The following is an 11,911-nucleotide window of genomic DNA, read 5'->3' as shown; positions in this document are numbered from 1 at the left end:
CAACTGATGGCATTTTACCTGCGCACGATGTCCCATTTCCGGTATATCCCGAGATACAGGAGCAGGTGAACGATCCGCCGTCGGCTCTGCATTCGGCGTTGACGTCACAATTGTGGGAACCGGCATTACAATCGTGTGGGCCTTTCAATACAGAGGTCACCTAGTCATGTTCGATCGCTAACGGATAGGGTGACACCGCGGTATCTGTGATTCTGAATTCTGAGGAAAGTTCTGTTTCCGCGCATCACTTTTGGAGTATGAGTACCCAATATTTTCGTTAAGAGTGAGGGTTAAGTGCCATTTTCAACTTGATCGGCGCTGCGGGGGCAATATTGCAATATCGAAACATAAATAAGTTACGCTTAATAGCAACGGCGCACGATTCAATGTAACTCAATGCACCGTTTTGATCTATAAACATATTGCGATGCAATTTAGATTTACAGTGTTACTAACTACATTAAGTAACGTGAATAAAAATGTAAAAACTCAAATATTATGATGAGCTCTCGATTTCCATTTTGTGTTGCGCCTATACCCCGATGTTTGGCAGCGGGTTGAGTGTTAGAAATTTTTGTAAAATCACCACGGTCGCGAGGAACCATAGGCAAAAACAGCCGTACACATTGAAAACAACTTTATGAAGGCAATCCAGATTCAAAACGATCAAAAGGCAAGCCAACTCACTTATTCCAAAGTGTTGGACGTTTATCTCGGCCCCTCCTAGCAATCCGATACGCGGAATTAATGTCTTACAAAAAACTACAGCGAAATTGGGTCGTGACAAGTCGGCAGCTCAGGAATCAATGATACAAAATAATTTCGGTCTGTTTTGGGCCCGATAATATTGAATATCGATGTCGAATTACGATGAGTACTGAACAATAACTGCAGTAGGCCTATACTATATAGCTTTTCGGTTCGATGCATATGAACTGCTATGTGTAGCCTATGCGATGATTCAGAGGTCGTTACATAAGTCTGTCTGAAATACAACACCTGCTTTCACCATTTCCTGTTTATACGTACAGTTTAGGACAGGGGTGGGCAAACTTTTGAGCTCGCGGGCCGCATTCAACATCTGAATCCATTCGCAGGCCGCACTATATAAAATTTGGATCATAAACCAAACGCAATATTGGTATTTGAGTATAGTGACGACATGAAGATATATAATATACATGCTTATTTAAACCAACCAAACAATTATTTGATGATATCGTGCACGCGTCAGAAACAGTGGCAAGATTTTATAGTTTGGTCGACCTAAATAACCAATTTGTCAAAACTATAGAGATATGAAAGTCGGTTGTCTCCATTCTTAGAACAGGATTGAAATTTAAATCTGTCAGCAGCGATCTGTTCATAAAATTACTAAATCCACTTTTGGTTCAATTCCAGGACAGACAATGCTGACAGCATCATAATAATGTTCGCTTCAAATACGCTCACGCTTCTACTATGTGTAGATAAAATATATATACCCTAATTCTACGCATACAGAGACCGAATTTCCCTAAGACACGCGCGAAACGTTTTTTATAAGCTCATCACAGAAATAATTAAAAATGAAGAGGCCAGTCTGAAGTCACACTCGTGATCCGAAATATATCAATCTCATTCAGGATTTCTGCGATATTTAGCAGTTGAAACCTATCAAACTGCGTGTCCCTTGAGATCGAGCTGTCGCGCCAGAAATTAAACATAAAATATAACATAGGAAGTGTTTACCTTAGAACAGTGGTTCTCAAACTTTTTAAGATACGACCCCCCCCCCCCCCCGCGCCCCCTTATGATGGTGAAAGATTTCGCCCCCTTATCGTAATATCACAAATGCAACCAGGATGCTAGCAAATCTAACGGATAGTTTAATGACATGGAAAGTTACGACTGTCTACAAGAGATTGTGAAATTCAGACTAAATACAGGGCAATACTGATGAAGTGGGTGTAAGTCCCGCGGAGCGCGAAAAAAAAATGAGCTCAGCTTCGCGTCCCCCTGCTGAGGCCTCCAGTTTGAAAACCACTGTCTTAGAATTATCATGGTGAAATATACCAAAAAAAAGTTTAATCAAACCCTGCATTCATTCGATTTTAGTACGCAATTTAGTAATATTTTTAATAAGTTTCTTTAGACTCTCGCGAGCCGCACAGAACGGTGTTGCGGGCCGCATGCGGGATCAACTTGTCAGCAATGTTCCATCTAATTTTGAACGAGTCTGCGCACACTCACCAACTCACTGCGCTGACCCTTGGAAGACAGTGCGAAACGACTTTTAAAAAGGTCATCATTTCGGATTTTTTGTGCGCAACCTAGATTTTCTGTGCGCAGAGACCGTGTCAGCACTGCGCATTTGCGCACGTGCGCAGCTTAGAGGGAACATAGCTTGTCAGTGTTTGATTTGTTATTAATACTGCACATTGTGCTGTGCACGGCGTTGAATTACGTTGTCAAAAATTAATGCAACACGAAATTCTCGGTGGCGCAAATTCTGAATTTATTCAATTAGTTTGAACTGGAACCTTCTATGTTCCAGTAAACTTCATTGCTGGATGGACACTATCGAGCACAGCCATATAGCGGATCGAATTTCAAACCTTTGGGACATGTATTTCTATTGATAAGGTCACGGCATGCGCCCATATTGCTCTGCAATAACACGTGGCGCACCACTTTACGGTCAAACTCGACTGCCGTAGGCCCCGGGCTGATATTAACCAGCGCGTTGTCGGTATAAAAACCCCAGGTGCGTAGCCAGGGAGTTTCTCATTTATAACAAGAAATTCCTTCCTTTTAAAATGCCAATTCACTAATTCGTATTAGCGATGCTGCGTACTGCCAATTAGCGAGAAACATTTGTATGCGAAATGGGTCATCGATATCTCATTTGCACTACCGTAGGAGGTTTGTTTTAGCGCGTCCGCATGCAGGCCTGCTACCGTCCGCAGAAACACTTTCGCCGAACAGTAACAATCTCTGAGTGTAATATTGTTTGTGTTTATGTATCTTTTTGATTAAAACTTATGACCGTGTCTGAACAAATTGTGCTCGTTGCCATTGCCGAATCTGGGTATTTACGTGTGACTAGCGCATCCTGTAATTGTAATTATTGCAGGTTTGCGGCATGTCTGCAATTTCGTTATCAGCGCAACTTTGCCGGTCGATTGTACAGTCCGATAAAATTGATCACTACTATGTATTTCGCACAGCGTACTGATGCTGATTTCAGCAAACTAACGATCCTTATTAGATGTACAAATTCGACCTCATCGTTAGAAACGTATATTTCATCGCGCGCTCTGAGAAACACCATCTCCTATCGCAATTTGACGACCATGTATACGTCCACTAGGGTTGTTCAGAATTGACCGACTTTCAAAAAGTCTAGGTTTTCAGTCCGTTTCCCATGCCTTATACCTTAAAAACAAATTCTGGCAACTTTTTTTTGTAATTCACCCCCTGCATCCGTGTGCACATTGCCGTTTTTTCATGCACCTAAAAATTTCTTCGGAATTAGGGGATTCCCCCGTTGTCAGTGACTCGACAGGAATGGCGTGTGTTCTCACTGACGTGACGCGTATGTTCTAGCGCTGATGAAGCGCTGAGCACGGCTGTGAAACGGGGATCATTGATTAATCAGGGGCCTTGCTGCTTTGTTGTTGATGGACTGTGTTTACGATTGAGGTGCAGGACTTATCAGGCGGCGTTTTGACTCATGCTATTAGCGAGTTTAGCGCGTGATTAGTGAACATAGTATTATAGCAGTATACAACTATTTGATATAATAGACCTGATACTCTTTTCCTTTCTACTGGGATAGAAACAAAGCTTGCAAATGTCTATTCCAGTGACTGGGGAAAACCGCCAGTCGGTTGCTCTAAATTTTTTGTTTTATCCCAAGATATCAATATACTGGTATGAGTTTTTCCAATTTAGGAATAACTATCTTCGATAATCTATAACTAGATCTAATCTGGCTAACTCCTGTGCAAGTTATGCAGTATGTGTTCGACCTAAAACTCTAAAAGAACTGAAATGTTTTCCACTATTCTTTGTTGCTTGACTGAGTTTATGTATATCTGTTTTTCTAGGATTAGCTGTAGTGCGAAATGTCTGAAAAAAAAGAAAATCGTCATCTAGTGCAGCAGTACCGAAGAAAGCTAGAAGAACACGATCGCAGACACAGCATTTCTTAGTTGGGCCATCTGAGGAAGCCATTACGGGATCGAAGTTGCCTGCTCTGAGGCAAGTTATGCAATATGTGCTACACCTGAGAGAGCATTCATTTTTAAAAAATGAACCAGTCAAGTCACACATCCAGATCGCAGTAGATGAAGTGATCGGTTTTTGGTTACTTGCTGGCATAAAGACTATCACAAAAGTCAATGCCACCAAAAGATTGGAAACAGTATGGAAACAATGGCTGTCACTAAAGAAAACTGCAGGCCGGCAATATGTATCAAAAAAACAAAGCGACTTTGAAGCCAAACTGAGTAAGCTATGGGATATAGGAGCCCCTGACGCGATAGCGACAATTGAAGCAAGTAGACTTCTTTCTGACGATAAAAAACGTGAAGACATAGCATTTTATCAGGATCAAAGGGGTCCGAGATTAGCAACGATCGGTGGCAAAGATAAAGTGTTGCAAGCGAAAATCATGCAACAAAAGAGACGGACCATGAGTGCAAGAGAGTCTGCACCAGCATCAAGTAGCGAAGGTGAATTTACAGAGAGCTCATCTATATCTTCACAGGTAGCTGACACTTCTCACAGCACTGATTTTGAACTTGCACAGTCGACATCTGGTCATTCCGCTAAATTTGTGACTCTAAAAGCTCCTGTAAACCTATTCAGCGACGAAGACCTATGCCAGGTTTTTGATCGCTTGAAAGTCAGTGATAATGCCGCTACCATGATAACTGCAGCACTGATTAAAGCTTGCGATGGCAACCCTAATGACTTCCATCTTTCAAGATCTGGGACCTATCGACGACGCATTGCAAATCGTTTGAAAATTTCCGAATCTATCTTTGAAAAAATATCCACCAATCCCCAGAGCACATTGCATTGCACTGGGATGGAAAGCGCACTAAGAGTCGTCTAGGATATCAATTTGAGGCCTTGTCAGTGCTCGCATCGTCTGCGTATTCCGGCGCATTTAAGAAAGGGAAACTTCTTGGCATTCAAACTCTGGAAAGTGCTACAGGAAAAGCACAGGCTGATGCATCATTTGAACTGCTGGAACTTTGGAATTTAACAAAATCTGGTAGAGCTCTTGTGTTTGACACAACATCCTCAAACACTGGTAAAATCAAAGGTGCGGTTCCGTTACTTGATGAATTGATTAACAGGAAAGTTTTCTACAATGCCTGTCGCCATCATATTTATGAACTGGTCATTCGAGAGGTTTGGAAGTGTTTGTTTGGCTCGACAACCACAGGCCCTGAAAACACGGATTTTAATACCTTCAAGAAGAAGTGGAAACATATTGATAAATCAAGAAGCTATAAAACGCTCAAGTTTATTGAAGGCAGCTGGTTGGCGATGAAAGCTGATGAAGCAAAGCAAGAAATAATTCCACTGATGAAACCCAATGATGGAAAGCAGAAAGAAGTCTTGATAAGAGATGACTACAGAGAATGTGCAACAGGCACCTTGGCGATTTTGGATGACAAATATGTTGATCATCGTTTTCGCAAGCCTGGTGCTACTCATAGCGCTACATGGATGAGTCAAGTCCTGTACTGTCAAAAAATGTTCATGTGGAGTGAGCAAATGGACTATTCTGAAGAGTTCATTGAAAAGTTCGAACGAATCAATACATTCATTGCTTTGTTTTATGTTCCAGCTTGGTTGAAAACTGGTATTGCATGTGACGCACCTTGGAATGATCTCAAATTCATTCATGAGATGAAAAACTTTTCATTATGCGATCTCACTGTTGCTGATGTGGCATACAAGAAATTGCGAAAACATCATTGGTATCTAACTGAGGAAAAGGTGGTATTTACCACGTTCTCTGCTAATCCAACAATTCGTGACAAACTGAAGGAAGCGATGGCTGCTAAATTGCTGAAAATGCCAATCCCTGAAAAATATCGCAGATGTATGCCTCTCAGTCTGATCTCTGACTCTGTCTCTGAGTCAATGAGTATGGTCGATTTGATTGGGCCATAATCGGGGTTTCTATTTGATGCTATACATGTGGAACATGATTGGTTGAGTCTTCCAGTTTCGGAATGGCATGCTGATCTGGATTTCGTGACTGCTCAAGAATTTGTGAATACTGTTGAAGTAGTTAATGATGCAGCAGAGCGTATGGTAAAATTGAATACCGACTATGCTGCGTTCATAACGGATGACAAAAAACAGCGAGCGAGCCTCCTACAAGCTGTGGAAGATCACTGAAACAGATATACAGATTTCTCGAAAGCAACCATTTCATCCACCTGATTTATGTAATATTTTGCCAAGTTGATCTCTTTCTTTGCCTTATTTTTTCGTTTCCTGTGATGTTTATTATGTGGCTGTGAGTGGATGTTACATTTACAGTTGTATTCTTGCACATGGGGATCCAGGAAATTGATGAACAGTGCCGGGTAGGTTTGAGGGGTGTAGGATATGTGATCCAACAAAATGACTATCAGTTTTAGGTAGTTTTGAGCAGTTCTAAGGCTGGGTGGGACATGGAAATGATATCCTGAACTAGGCATGCCTTATATAGTGGGGTTTTGTAGCACTCCAAACCGCAACAGCTGCATAAATCCATGTTATATGTCACTTTAACTAGGCTAGGTAAAATCGTGACACTCAGATTTTAGGGGAATCCCCTATTTTCAGCTGCTATTCTTCCAGCTCAATGTGCACACGGATGCAGGGGATGAATTACAAAAAAAAGTTGCCAGGATTTGTTTTTAAGGTATAAGGCATGGGAAACGGACTGAAAACCTAGACTTTTTGAAAGTCGGTCAATTCTGAACAACCCTAACGTCCACCTTCTACAAATTAAAGTGCATTATTTTCAACGATGAAGGCCGCACGCCGCGTTTAAAATATTTTGTGAACCATTTTTGTGATAAATATTCTCGGAGCGCAAAGTTGAACAGTGTTTTATTGTGTGTGCCTGCTAGTTGGAATTTACTCCAGTGCCCATAATATTAATACAATTATGCTTTGCGAACGTAAATCGGGAAATGCAGCAATGCAGTCAAAATCGATGGTTTAATCAGCAACCAATTGTCGCGATGGGAGCAACTCAATACCAAGTAAAAAACCCTTGTGTTGGCGGTAAGGGATTACTGATTGGCCGCTCGCGTTTGTAATCATAATTCTTGTCTGTCTTTCGTGTTCCTGAATTGTCGCGCTGTCTTGCTCAGTCCAGCGACGAATGCCGACCACGCGGCAATCAATGACCTAATATCGCATATCTCAGCGGGAGATCGCTTCGCGTTGCATTGTGCGATGCTATATGCGTGCACAGACGAATCTCGCTAATTGGTCGCGGCCCCGCGTAACACTGATAAAACGACTCGTTGAATTGCAACTGAATATTATAGCGTTAGAATGATCATTTTTGTGTTTCAAAAGGGGGGAGTTTCGACACCCCCTGGCTACGTGCCTGCCGCCACCCCGTGCAAACATAAAAGTCGGCGCCTATGGTCACACCCCCATGTCCGCTTCTCTCTGATCAATCAACACACGGTGCAATTCTTAATTAAGATTTCAAGGCGTTCGATAAGCCCAGTAGCCTACCCCAAATTTACCAAGATATCAATTCGTCAGGGTTTAGTAGGTGACAACTACAAATATGTGGCCTATTTTATCTCGATATTGAATTCATGCGGCCCGCCGCCTCTACGGAATTTGAAAGTGGCCCCGACCCGTTTTGAGTTGGCGACCCCTGGCATAAGCGGTGTCTTACTGAAGCCTGGAAGTGTGTCGTGCTACAAGTCGACGGTTACGGAATCAAATAGAAGAAATATTAGCATGGTCATTGTAGTCGACAAACAACATGATAACCACGAATGTCATCAGGGTTGAGTACATCGTAAATGCCGATAATGCAATAAGTCTTCTCGCTTCGACGAACTTACGCGTAAGCTCTACCCTCGCTCGCTGTGCATACATGTGTATAATGACATACAGTCACTCAACGTTGACGTATGTAACCAAGTAGTTGGGAATCTCGGAAGACTGGGGCCGCGGGCCACACTATCATGTAAGATGGAAAACTGTCCGTGGGCCAGACAAAATCCCTTCGCGGGCCGGATCCCGCCCGCGGGCCGTATGTTGCCCGCCCCTGTTATAGAGGGTGGCGAGATAGCGTAGTGGTATAATCCCCAGCTGCAACACCTATGGGTTGCGGGTTCGACGTTGTCTCGAGAACTCCTACCTAACTGTTGAAGGTTTATCTACGCGGTGTCTTTGAAAAGCTTGAGTGGGCCGTGCTACAAGTTGGCAGCAGCGGAATAAAAACACGGAATATCGGCGTTGTGTAAATGACCTTTGTAGTCGATAAGCACCGCATGAACACCACAAACAATAGCGTGCTTTATAGTGCTTACTTGTGTAATCGAAAGTCGTGCCGGTGGTTGTGCGATCTGTCGTTGGTGAAACTGTAGTAGATTTATCTTGTTTGTTGATAACCGTCCCAACTGAAATGATTCTCCCTTCCTCAAGTTCAATAAACTTTTTCAAGCGCTGTATGCTTTCCTCGTCTGAAATTGAGAGTTATTCATGCGATGCACTGTCTTCTCCATAGGACGACTACAGCCACCGACGGCTCTTGGCAATCAGTACTGTACTCCGTGTCTCACCAGTTATATCCTGTAGACATAAAGATTCAATTTTAGGTTTATATAGTGGAAGATGAGGCTCGGTTTGTCGTGACTATTTGCATCGATACTGTCTGACGCTGGTCCTTATCTCTACTGTCATATTGTGAAATTACTACAGCAAAGTACCATAGAATATATTAGGCCCACGTAATAAAAACATGATACATCGAGTGAATCAGAATCAGTCTGGTGTGTGAACAGAGAAGAATAGAGATGAGGAGCGTACTTGACCGCCCACTGGCGGTTGATATAAGTATGCTTTGATGTATTCTTAGTGTGTGTCGACTTCTATGGTCACTTGCACCAGACCAATGTTCTTCATCTTTATTCCGTAGCTGCCGAATTGTAGCACGGCCTACTTCCAGGCTTGCAAAGGACACAGCTTATGCGGATGAGGTGGCGAGCAATATATAACCATTTTGTCAACGCATTGCAAGCCTACTAGTGACTATATTCCAACCGCAGAAGCCTCAGTTGTAGTTGTATGAAATGTGTTTTTGATGAACATATTAACGGCACTGGTTATCCAGCATGGCATATTATTTCGCTCTGCATTTTATTCCTCAATTTACTGATTTTTTCAGCCTTCAAATTCACATAAAGACCGTAATCATAACGTTACACAGCCATGTAGTCATAATTAGCGGTTCTCATTCTTTTCATCCACCCGATACATGTGATACACATAAAGACACAATGCGAGAAAACGAACATCGCGTATAGGTATAGGAGGATCGAGGATATAAAGTACCCTGAGTACCAAGTACACCGGTGTCGTGATTTTCTTTGCTCTTCTCAGTTACTTGCGAGACAGAAATGAGAAATCGAATAAAAAACAGAACACAAGTGGTAGCAACGTTTCATACGGTTGCGAGCTCTAATGAGCCTGCTCACCTTAATCGTTTTGAACCTTATTTTCCAAGCCATCAGGCAAATACCTAAACACAAACATGTGGGTTTTGACCCTTGCGACGAACTGCAGCCTCCGTGACCTTTGTGTCATCTCTCAAAATCGATTTCTGCGAGCAAGCATTTTTCACTCGCGGAAAATACGTTGTATTTTGGATAGGAAGTGCTGAACAGTTCTTAACACCTCTTGATACCTTCCAAGCACTAGAAAAATACGTTCTTGTACAAAAACCAACAACTTGTTTGGCCGATTAGGGTTTTACTGCAATAGTTGAAATCGAGACGAGAGAAAAGAGTTGCCTTTATAATGAGGCACCTGATGGCCTAAGCCAGGGATGGGCAAACTACGCCCAGCGCGCCGCATACGGCCCGTGAAGACATTTTGTTCGGCCCGCGACGGCATCAAGAAATGTAATAAAAATATTGATGCAATGCGCAATACAAATCTAATTTCTAGAGAGACGACTGGGTTAAAGATATTTCATCATGATATTGATTGAGTTATAATCTTCATATTTCATTTTTTGATTTTATTGTTGGCGCAGTAGCCAGATCTCGGATCGGGACCCACTCATATTGAACGTTTCAGTTGATAAACATCCAAGAAACGAAAAACGGAAATCTAATAGTTCGGATATACAATTGTGATTTTGGGTTAGAACTCCGACTTTCAGTGTTGTACTTGGAAAAACCATTTTGCGCGTGTGTTGTGTGGATTCGCCCCCTCTATACGCAGTTGGGTGCATATTGTTCGTAACTTCGGCCTCAATTCCTTCATAACGAGTTGTTCAAAAGCGAAAAGTGCAGGATTATTGCTTTGCAATCAATCAGCAATCCACTGAGAGGTAATTTTGTTTCGGCGTCGGAGGTGGCGCAATATGTATAACTTGTCATAATATGACACTATTGTAATGAATTCGCTGCTGCAATTTGAAACATCACTTGAATCCGAACATCCTAGTTATAGGTGCAATGTATCTAACGATGAGGTGCAATATATACAACCGAATTAATCAAATGTTTGAGACAACAGTAAATCATGTTGATATCGTCCTCACAAAAGAACGCGAAGAAGGCAAGTTTAACACATAACCCTTTACTGAAACGTATTTAAAGGTAAGATGCTGGTTATGATGATGTGTCGGTATTGTGCGTTCTGAAGCATAACCAAACGCAAAATCAGTATATCTATGAGCCGTTCGCTACTAACATACTCAAATTTCCATCCTGTCCTAAGAATCGGTACAACCCAATTCCATCCTTTATTTTGACGAATTAATAGAAGATGGTCAGCTTCTAAAATTTCGTTAATGTTTCTGACACATATGCGTTATCATCAAATCAATGCCTGAATTGTTTTAATCCATATTTATGTATTGTCTCCATATCTCCTTGAATATTATACAATCAAATAACAGTTGGCTTATGATTCTGATTATACTATATAATGCGGCCCGCAAATGGATTCAGGTGTTGAATGCGGCCCGCGAGCTGAAAAGTTTGCCCACCCCTGGCCTAAGCTATATAGTAGCAAATTCGTTTCACATCTGAACAAAATATTTTCAAGTATATTCATCTTCCGTTTTTGTGTACAATTTTCAGTTAGTTTGTGCGAATGTGATATATTTTCCCAAAAAGTGCGAATGGAGCTCAAAATGGTTGGAAAGCAGTGCACTATAATAATAAACTACTCATCTATATCGTTATATCGTGCGGAGATAACTCCTCCGACTATATATTTAATAAACTTGAATGTACGTGTATTTAAGACTATGCAATTTAGCGAGGGTTCTGATAGCGCTTGGATAAATACATCATCACTATTTAATTATCATAAATATGATTGTGGCGAGATAGCGCAGTGGTATAATCCGCGGCTGCAACACCAATGGGTGCGGGTTCGAGTCCGACGGAGGTCGACTTCCGAATTCCGATACATAAGTGTTGGAGGTTTACCTAGGCTCCTCCTCGCCACCTCATCCGCGTCAGCGGTGTCTTACAAAAAGCCTAGAGGTGGGCCGTGCTATAAGTCGGCAGTTACGGAAAAATAAGAAGAATATCGGCCTGGTGTAAATGACCATAGTAGTCGACAAACACCATGAATACCCCAAAAAAACAATAAATATGATTTCGAGCGTAGAGAGATCGTGCTACGATTTCCGCAG

The sequence above is a fragment of the Botryllus schlosseri genome, chromosome 3, assembly GCF_051294905.1.
Source record: "Botryllus schlosseri isolate E-star chromosome 3, Bs_hap1, whole genome shotgun sequence".
Classification (NCBI taxonomy): Eukaryota; Metazoa; Chordata; class Ascidiacea; order Stolidobranchia; family Styelidae; genus Botryllus; species Botryllus schlosseri.
The sequence above is the reverse complement of the archived record's forward strand: the minus strand, read 5'-3'. Positions refer to the sequence as shown.